At 47.4% G+C, this 9,070-nt stretch overlaps 1 protein-coding gene across 7 annotated transcripts in view; it reads left to right on the forward strand.

The window, feature by feature from the left end:
- Window positions 1-1,740: 1,740 nt before the first annotated feature.
- The window catches only part of Mrtfb (myocardin related transcription factor B), a 162,927-nt gene continuing 155,597 nt past the window's right edge, over window positions 1,741-9,070 (forward strand). For 6 of the 7 annotated variants that reach the window (XM_029544819.1, XM_029544823.1, XM_029544824.1 and 3 more), the window contains exon 1: window positions 2,100-2,132. The gene's annotated coding sequence lies outside the window, so the exon portion shown is untranslated. Of the gene's footprint in view, window positions 1,870-2,099; window positions 2,133-9,070 lie in introns of those variants that run through there. The other variant, XM_029544820.1, reaches the window with a different exon arrangement.

The following is a 9,070-nucleotide window of genomic DNA, read 5'->3' on the forward strand; positions in this document are numbered from 1 at the left end:
TGCATCTATAGGGTATCTATTGGTTCTTTCCCTGGAGAACCTGCCTATAGAGGTCTCTGGGAAGACTAAGCTAATAAATGAACTGTGCTTGAACTGGTAGCTACCAGTTGGATGGGATCTTCTTTCTTCATCTACACCCCATTTTATTGAGCTGCATTATCACGTTCAGCATCTATATGTTCGGTCTCTGTAAGAGGAGTGGTTTCCAGGCAGCATAGGTAAGGAGGGTCTGGGCCCACCTTTGTTGACACCACGAGATCATCGGGATGAGTTAGCTTAGCAGGCCTCAGTGCAGTTTGCAGGGATGAGCTAGAACCTTCCAGGCTCTTGACTCTGCAGAAGCTGTCACAGAGGGGCCAGCTCACAGGAATATACAAAAGAAGACTGAATAAAACTGGGCCCCATAGACTCACAGGGTACGGCACTATTGGGAGGTGTGGCCTTGGAGGAAGCGTGTCACTGGGGTGGGCTTTGAGTTTTGAAAAGCTCAAGCCATGCTAAGTGGCTCAACCTCTCTTCCTGCTGCCTGAGAATCCAGATGTAGAACTCTCGGCTGCTTCTCCAGTACCATGTCTTCCCACACTCTGCCATGTTTCCCATCGTGACTATACTGAACTAAATCTCTGAACTGTAAGCCAGCTCTAATTAAATGCTTTCCTTTATAAGAGTTGTCATAATGTCTCTTCACAGCAATAGAAACTCAAACTAAACTAAGACAAAGACCTTGTCACAAGGCAGTGGCAGGCCCTAGACTCACGAAAATTCAAATACTGTGTTACTAAGACCATATGGGTATTTTCTTCATTGCAGGCTTGGGAAGTGTGATGGTTTGTATATGCTCGGCCCCCAGGGAGTGGCACTATTAGATGTGGCCTTGTTGGAGTAGGTGTGTCACTGTGGGCATGGGCTTTAAGGCTCTCATCCTAGATGCCTGGAAGGCATTCTTCTCCTAGCAGTCTTCAGATGAAGCTGTAGAACTCTCAACTCTTTCTACACCATGTCTGCCTAGTTGCTGCCGTGTTCCTGCCTTAATGATAATGGACTGAACCTCTGAGCCAGCACCAATTAAATGCCCTTGTAAGAGTTGCCTTGGTCATGGTGTCTGTTTACAGCAGTAAAACTCTAAGACACAAGATTATGGGTACCCACTTTGATGCATCTCGCTATGCCCGCCTCTCTTCCTTAGAAGCAATCACTCTAAGTTTTCTTTTGGGAAGAAGTCACACCTTAATTCAGTGGTTCTCAACTTTCCTAATGCTGGGACCCTTTAATACACTTAGTTCCTCATCTTGTGGTGATCCCCCAACCACAAAGTCACTTAGCTGTTATGAATCAATATAAATGACACACAGGATCTGATATGCGACCCCTGTGGCCCAGAACCGCTGACCTAACTCCACATATGCCCTGGTTCTATGCCCATGAACCATTCTATCCTGGGTTCTCCCACTGTTTTCGAACACATTTTGCTTTTAGGGCTCTGCAGAGAAGGTTAAAGTGTGAAAAGCGCTCTATTGTCTAGTTGCATAAAGATGGGTTGCAACTGACCACCTGTCGGGGTCACTTCTTCCACTCCGGAGAACTACAGAGGGGTGGAGAGTGAGGCAGGGCTCAAGAGGAGGGGTTCCTACAGGTGCGGGTGTGGCATCAGAGACGCACCGACTCCATTGGTCGGCCTGCTCGTCCGCTGCAACCTTCTTCTGGAACGGGGAGGCGGCAAGAATGCACTTAGTGAGGCAGCATGAACTGTGCGCTTGCTAGGGTAGCAGGCGCTGACTGACCATCTGACTGGGCGCAGCCAGAGCTTTGCAGCAACCAAGGAACTCCCAGCTCCGCAGCCCGGCTGCGCATGCGCTCCGGGCCAGCCAGGTGAGAGCGCGGCGAGAGCGGGCGGCCTCGCACCTGAGCTTTAACTTTTCCGGGTCAGGGGCGCGGGCGGATGCCGGGTGGGAGAAGAGAAGCAGGGTGTAAACCTCCGGGAGTCGGCTCGGCGCTACCTGGAGCTTCCAGGCCGGGCTCCGTGCCCGCCGCCTTCAGGCGGGAGGAGGGTAAGCGCGGGGCGGAGCGAAGTCTCGCGAGATCCGGTGGTAGCTGCGGCAGCGGCGGCGGCGGCGGCGGCAGCGGCCCGGGAGGTGAGCGGCGAGCGGGTGCGAGGCGGCCGTTGGGGCTGAGGCAGGGGAGAGCTGCGGAGGGCGAGGCCGGGCTCCGGGAGAGGGACGGACGGACGGACGGAAGGCCCGCGTCCTCGATGGCCCCTCGAGGTTGCTACGGCGCCTCCGGGTGCGCGCTGTCCCGGGACTCGCGCGGGGCGGGGCGGGGCGGGGCGGCCGCGGTCTCCGGGCTACCGGGTCCGGGCTTCCCTCGTCGGGGGTCCCCGGTGTGCGGCCGCGGCCCGATCTTCCCGGGGCAGCCTGGGCTGGGTACCAGGCGCTTCGCTTGCGCGCTCCCACGCTGGAACTGCAGCGAGGTGCAGCAGCGCCCTGGCCGGGGCCACTCGACGGGGACGTGGTGGGATGGGGACGGCCCACGCCCCGGACTCACCTTCCATCCTCCTCCCCAGCCCCGCTCGCGGCTCTTCCCCCCGGGGTCCCCGCGGGGCTGCAGAGGGTGTGTCTGCAAGCCCTCCCGAAATTGCACACACGCAGCGTCCCGTGTTTCCAGGGAGAAAGTTTTCCACCGCTTTTGTTCTGTCCCTGAAACTTGCCTAGTTCTCAGTGTTCAGAAGCCACCCTTTGGCCCAGTGTGTGAGCAGACGCGGTGTGACAGTGATGAGGGGTGCGGGCGGGTGTAAGGTCTCAGGCCCCGAGGATAGCCCAAGGCTTGCCTCAGGCAAAGAAACTTTGAAAAGTTTGATTCTTTTCTGAAGCATGAGATCCGCACGCTTAGGATGAGCGATTGTGAAGTACATAACTCTTGGTTCTGTGGCAAACGTTTGCCACCCTGACCCGAAGTTCATACTATGTCTTCATATACGTGATCCAAGGTCAGTGGAGTGCTCTCCTGTAGATGTGAAGAAGAAATACGTGCTATGGCGTTAGTGCAGCCCAGACACCCTGCTAGGTAGGACGTAATACCACAGACCCTGCGGCTAGTGAGTGTGTTTGGAGACACACACACAAACATATGTACGCATGCACTTGTGGGACTGTGAGTCTCAAAGTCAGGAACAAAGATTGGGACCTGATAAAACCGTGTTACTTGGGGTAATTGATGCTAATGAGAAAAACAACGTAGGCTGACTGACAGCATGCAAGATAAATCACAGCCTGTCCCTGGTTAGGCTCAGATAATACAGCCCTCCAGGGATGCTGTATTCCAGCCTACATTGTAACCAATACAAAGCCCCAGTTCTCTACATTTAAGGGAGTACACAAAATCCCTCATGCTTATTGTTAGTAATAAGGAAATAGAAGATTGAAATTGTTGTACTTGGCAGTAAGGGCTCCATGTGTGTCTAGTGGGTGCAGGTGTAATGTGCTGTGTGGAAGTTCACACAGTTCCCTTTCCCTCATCACGTTGGCCTACATAATTGGGGCAGGGTGGTGAGTGTTTTCGAGAATAACTTGCCAAATGGTTCAATACTGAATCCTAAAGTAATGTTAATCTCTAGTGAGCAGCTTATGGGCCAGGGTAGCCTTCATTATCTCCTCCACCCATGTGTTAGATGGCTCTAGGTCCAGGGCCGGAAACACTGCAGATGCTTTCCGCTGCCGTCTAGGAGTCTCTTCAGTAACTAACAATGTGCCGTGGGGACAGTTCTGCCCTCTTGAGAACCACTATATAAAGCACACGCTCCACTATCTAGCTAATTATAACAGCGGAATCTAATACACACTTTTCACTGGGAAGTAAAAATAAAATTCTCTCTGTGAGTCTGATACATAAAAAAAACAGCCTCTTTGGCTAGGGACTCTTCCATGGATCATCATCCCTGGCTCTCAGGAGCCAGGTTAGTACCTGTTCATCTGCAGTTGTTTCTCTTTGGGGGAATCCTTGTTAGAAATGTTGGTCACACTTGAACTGCTGAGCAGCATGAGAGTGGAGTTGGAAGCGAGGATGATGAGAGACTGCTGGGAGTGTCATGAGTACCAGTGTAGCCCCGGGGCCTTTTCTACTTAGTGATAGGAGTGCGTTTGGAGAATACAGATGTGCTCAAAAGTGAAAACTAAAATGACCTGTCTGAGCAGTTCTAGGGGTTGGCTCACAAACAAGCTTGTCTTCATTGGAAACTTCTCAATGCTAGGGGAAAAAAAAATCAAGAAAAGTTCAGCTCAGTCCATTTGTAGCTACAGCAGTAAATTCCAAATTGTTTAAATCTGAAAAAGTTTATTTTCGCCTGTTTTTCTTTAAATATAAGTTGCTTCTTGCTATAGAACATTTATTCTGTGTTGCTTGTTACTTTAGAAAGGCACTATGGAAATTAACATCTAAGTAAAGACTTATGAAAATAGGATGCTACATTTAAAGTTGTCTAGACATAGATACAATGAACCCTTGTAAGTTGAAAACTCATCTAAGTGAAAGTAATTCATTTTTATTGCATTAGGCAAACACTATCCAGTTCCAGGGTAAAAAAAAGGCCAATTGTTTTGGTTGTTTTTATTAATCATTATTAAAAAAACAAAACACTCCCGTTCCAGTTCGGACTTCTCTGCCATGGTAAACACATGACCAAAAGAAACTTGGGAAGAAGACGGCTTATTTTGCTTACACTTCCATATCAGTCCATCACTTTAGAAAGTCAATGTAGGTACTCAGAGCAGGAACCTGGAAGAAGAGCTGGTGGAGAGGCCTTGAAGGAACACTACTAGCTTGTTCATCCTGCTTTCTTTCAAAGTCCAGGACCACCTGCCTAGGGGTGGCACTGCCTACAGTGGGCTGGGCCTCCCATAGCAGTCACCAGTCAAGAAAATGCAGCCCAGGCTTGTTCACAAGCTAAACTCTGTTGAGGCTTTCTCTTCTCAGATTACTTTAGCTTGTGTCAAGTTGACATAGGACCAGCCAGCACAACCTACCTGTTCTTAAATGAATTAAGTATTAATTATGAATTAAGAGTGTGTCTTGATGATGCCATCTAAGGGAAATAGGGACTATACAAACATATTCACACATTGGTTGATTTCTAACAACAAAAACTGAATCCAAAGAATGACTTGCAAAATGAAGCTACTCACCTTTCTAGATCCTTCCACCTTAACTTGATTTCTTTATTCTAAAGATTTAAAATCACAGTCACTCTCAGAACCATCATTTTTTTTTTTTTTTTAAACGTTGAGAGGAAAGCCTCATGTGCGGTAGTGGCCTCTGCACGCATTAGGTGAGTGTGAGTTATTTTAGTCGGCTGCTTTATTTGCTTTTCCATTCTGCAAAGCTTATCCTTTGTAACTTTTTTCGAATGGGTCATCCTTAGATGAATTTTAGTAATTCTCAATCACTACTGCTTAGTAAGAAAGGTGTTTGAGAACCCTGACTGTAGGAAGCTGTCTCCTGGTGTCTGAGCTATCTGACTACAGGGTGGGCCCACAGGAAATCCAGCTGCACAACAGCTGCTTGAGTACCTTATCCCCAGGTAGTCTTGTTTTCTTTGCTGTTCATGTTTGGTGATTCCCCCAGCTAGCAGCTCTTCATAAGGCCCTGGGGCTTATTATGCAGACAAGTGTGAGCTGAGCCTGGGAGAAGTGCCAGCTGAGGGACTGTGGAGATGGCTCCATAGTTAAAGTGCTTATTGCCACAAGCCTTAGCACTGGAGGAAGCCCAGGTAAATGCTGGGTGGGTGTGGTGGCCCACCTGTAATTTCAGCCTTGGAAGTCAGAGATGGCCCATCCAGAGCAAGCTAGCTAGTGAGACCAACCATGTCAGTGAGCTCTGGGTTTGATTGAGAGAACCTGCCTCGATGAATAAGGTGAAAGAACAATCCTGGATGATTCCTGACATCTACCTGAGGCCTCCGTATGCATCTGCACAGACACACAGAGACATGCATGTACACACGGTGCACACCACATACACATGAAAACGGAGAAACAGCAGCAGAGTAGAACATGTATCTCCAGGACTACTGGCCACCACTGGAGTCTGGGTAGGCAAGGGGTTAATTTGCATGTTACCCAGTCATAGCTGCGGCTGCTGCTTCAGAGACTTTTAGCATCATCACATGCTTTGCTTGACTGAGGGGGAGATGCTAACTCTTTGTCATGGTCATACTAAAATTGCCATTCAGTATAGAATTTAAGAGAAATATTTCCTCTTAATCATTAAATTTGGACTCTGGCTTACTCTTAGAGTCTTAGAGTCTTAGGCAGACTCTTTGTGGGAGTACTGTTTCAACATTTAAGAATTCTGTTTATATGGACAAAGTGTTCACATGACTCAAACACTTAAATAATGTGGGCATGTTCAGAAAGCCAAGTTTCCAGTTCTCTTGGGTACTCCCCCCATAGCCTTTATCTGTTTGCCATAAATATGTTCATCATTTCTCTTTGTAGATAGAAGCAAGTATCAGTAGCTTGTAATCTTTCTCTTTGTATAAGGCGCAGTGTACTTCAGCCCACCTTCACTGGCTTGTCATCTTTCTGTCTGTATAAAGTGCAGTGTACTTCAGCCTGCCTTCACTGGCTTTCCATTAGTTATTGGTTTACATGCTCTTTTGCAGAAAAATTCACTTCTATTTTATATGTATGAGTGTTTGGTTGCATGTATGTCTGTGTGCCACATGTGTACAGTGACCTCAAAGGGCAGAAGAGTGTATTAGAGACTCTGAGACTGGAGTTACAGTTGGTTGTGAGCCACCATGTGAGTATAGAGAATCAAAACTAGTCCTCTGCAGGAGCAGCCAGTGCTCTTAACCTCTGAGCCCATGGTGTCTCCAGCCCCAGAAAACATTTTGTAAACAGCTCTAGGCATTCTCTCTGTACTGGGTCTGCTTAGCCAGCCCCACTTGGAGACATTCATGTTGTCTTCAGTCTTACAGATCTTACCATGGTGAAAACGTCAGTGTTTATGGTTTTTATATACAGACGAGCATGCTTCTGATGTACTCCCACAAGAGGGACTAACGGGTACGTGAGCTTGGTGTTTTAATTGTCATAAATACTTTATTTCTCCACAAGTTATACCACTTTGAACTTACACGAGTATGGTTGTCCCCCAGTTTCAGTAGAGGATCCTGTGTAGATGATGAAATCCAGTTTTGCTTGAGTCTTATACAATGAGATAGTGTTTCCATGTAATCCAAAAACATACACCACAGACTGAAATCATTTGTAGATTACATGCTGTGCCGGATAGTTTTTATGTCAAACAAGCTAAAGTCATCTAACAGGAGGGAACCTTAAATGAGAAAATGCCTCCAGAAGATCTGGTTGCAGGGAAGCCTGTAGGGCATTGTCTTAATTAGTGATTGATATGAGAATGTGCAGGCCCTGTGGGTGATACCATCTCTGGGCTGGTAGTCCTGGGTACTATATTAAAGACAGAGCAAGCAGGTAAGCAGTATTCCTCCATGGCCTCTGCACCAGCTCCTACCTCCATGTTCCTGTCCTGTTTGAGTTCCTGTTCTGACTTCCTTCAGGGTTGAACAGTGATGTGGAAGTATAAACCAAATAAATCCTATTCACTCTAACTTGCTTTCGATCATGGTGTTTCATTAAAGTAATAGTAACCCTACCTAAGACATGTGCACAGCCCAAATTAATATGTGCACTGTGCCACTCTTGTTTGGGGACTGTGCATGTAAAGGTCAAAGGACAGCCTTGGGCATCAGTCTTCACCTTCCGCCTGAGATAATCTCTGTTTCGCTACTGTATACACCAGGCTAGCTCCGGCAAACTTCCCAGGTACCCTGTCTCAGCCTCCCATCTCACTGTAGAAACATGGGATCCCAGCTCTGCAGCACCACACTGTTGTCTGTGGGCGCTGAATCTGAACCTGGGTCCTCATGCTTGCATAGCAAGCACTTTGCCCTCTTGCCAGCTCTGCATATTTTCTATGGACCATGTGTCCATGCCCTTTGCATTTCTCTTCTTCTGTTTTCTAAGACCTCATAGATGACTGAGGTTGGCTCTGTCCTTGTCACTGGGTATTCATTTACCTTGGTACACTGTGGCAAATAGAATGCTCACATTTTTTTCTCTACTGTTTAAAACTATTTTTAAATTTTATTTTATATGTGTAAGTGTTTTTGCCTGTACACATGTATGTGATCCATATGCATACCTGCAGAGGTAAGAAGAGCATACTAGATCCCTTGGAACTGGAGTAATAGATGGTTGTAAACCACCATGTGGTTGTTGGGAACTGAACCTGGTTCCTCTGCAAGAGCAATAGGTGCTCTTAACCACTGAACCAACTCTCCAGCCTCATTTTTAAAAAAGATACTCTTTTAAAAAACAATTTATGTCTATAGATATTTTGCCTAAATGTGTATCACAGCATACAATATCTATAGAGGCAGGGGATGGTGTTGCATCCCCTAGGACTAGAGTTATAAAGAGTTGTGAGCTACCATGTGGGTCCTGGGACTTGAAGCCAGATCTTTTGGAAGAGCACCAGTACTCTTAAGCACTGAGCCATAGCTCTGGCTCCTCACCTTTCCCCTAAGATTTCCATGGTTTCTGTCAGCCTGTTATGGAGCCTGAATTTGGATGTACTTCCTGGAAGGCATTCTCATTCCTAGGCCTGTTAGGGTGTCTGTGGGATTACTTCCACTCTTGAGCCTTTGGTCCATTTAGGATTCCGCCTGGAATATCTGTGCAGATACCGCTGTACTTGGTGCATTTGCCCCAAAGCCTTCTGGGAATCCTGTGCTGCGCAGCTGTGCGTATTGGGCACATCGCAGCATTTTGTTTCCTACTTTTCTCAGGGGAAATAAAAGAAAAAAGTAAAATCACATTAAAGGAATGACTCCAAAGTCTGTTTAGCTTTTTCCAAGCTGGAATTGGTTTATCTCTAAAAGGAGCAACATGGAGGATACTGACAAAGTGGGGGAGGAGCTTATGCTTAAGTCTGTCCTCCTCCTCCTCCTCCTCCTCCTCCTCCTCCTCCTCCTCCTCCTCTTCCTCCTCCTCCTCCT

Source organism: Mus pahari, chromosome 12, assembly GCF_900095145.1.
Source record: "Mus pahari chromosome 12, PAHARI_EIJ_v1.1, whole genome shotgun sequence".
NCBI lineage: Eukaryota > Metazoa > Chordata > Mammalia > Rodentia > Muridae > Mus > Mus pahari.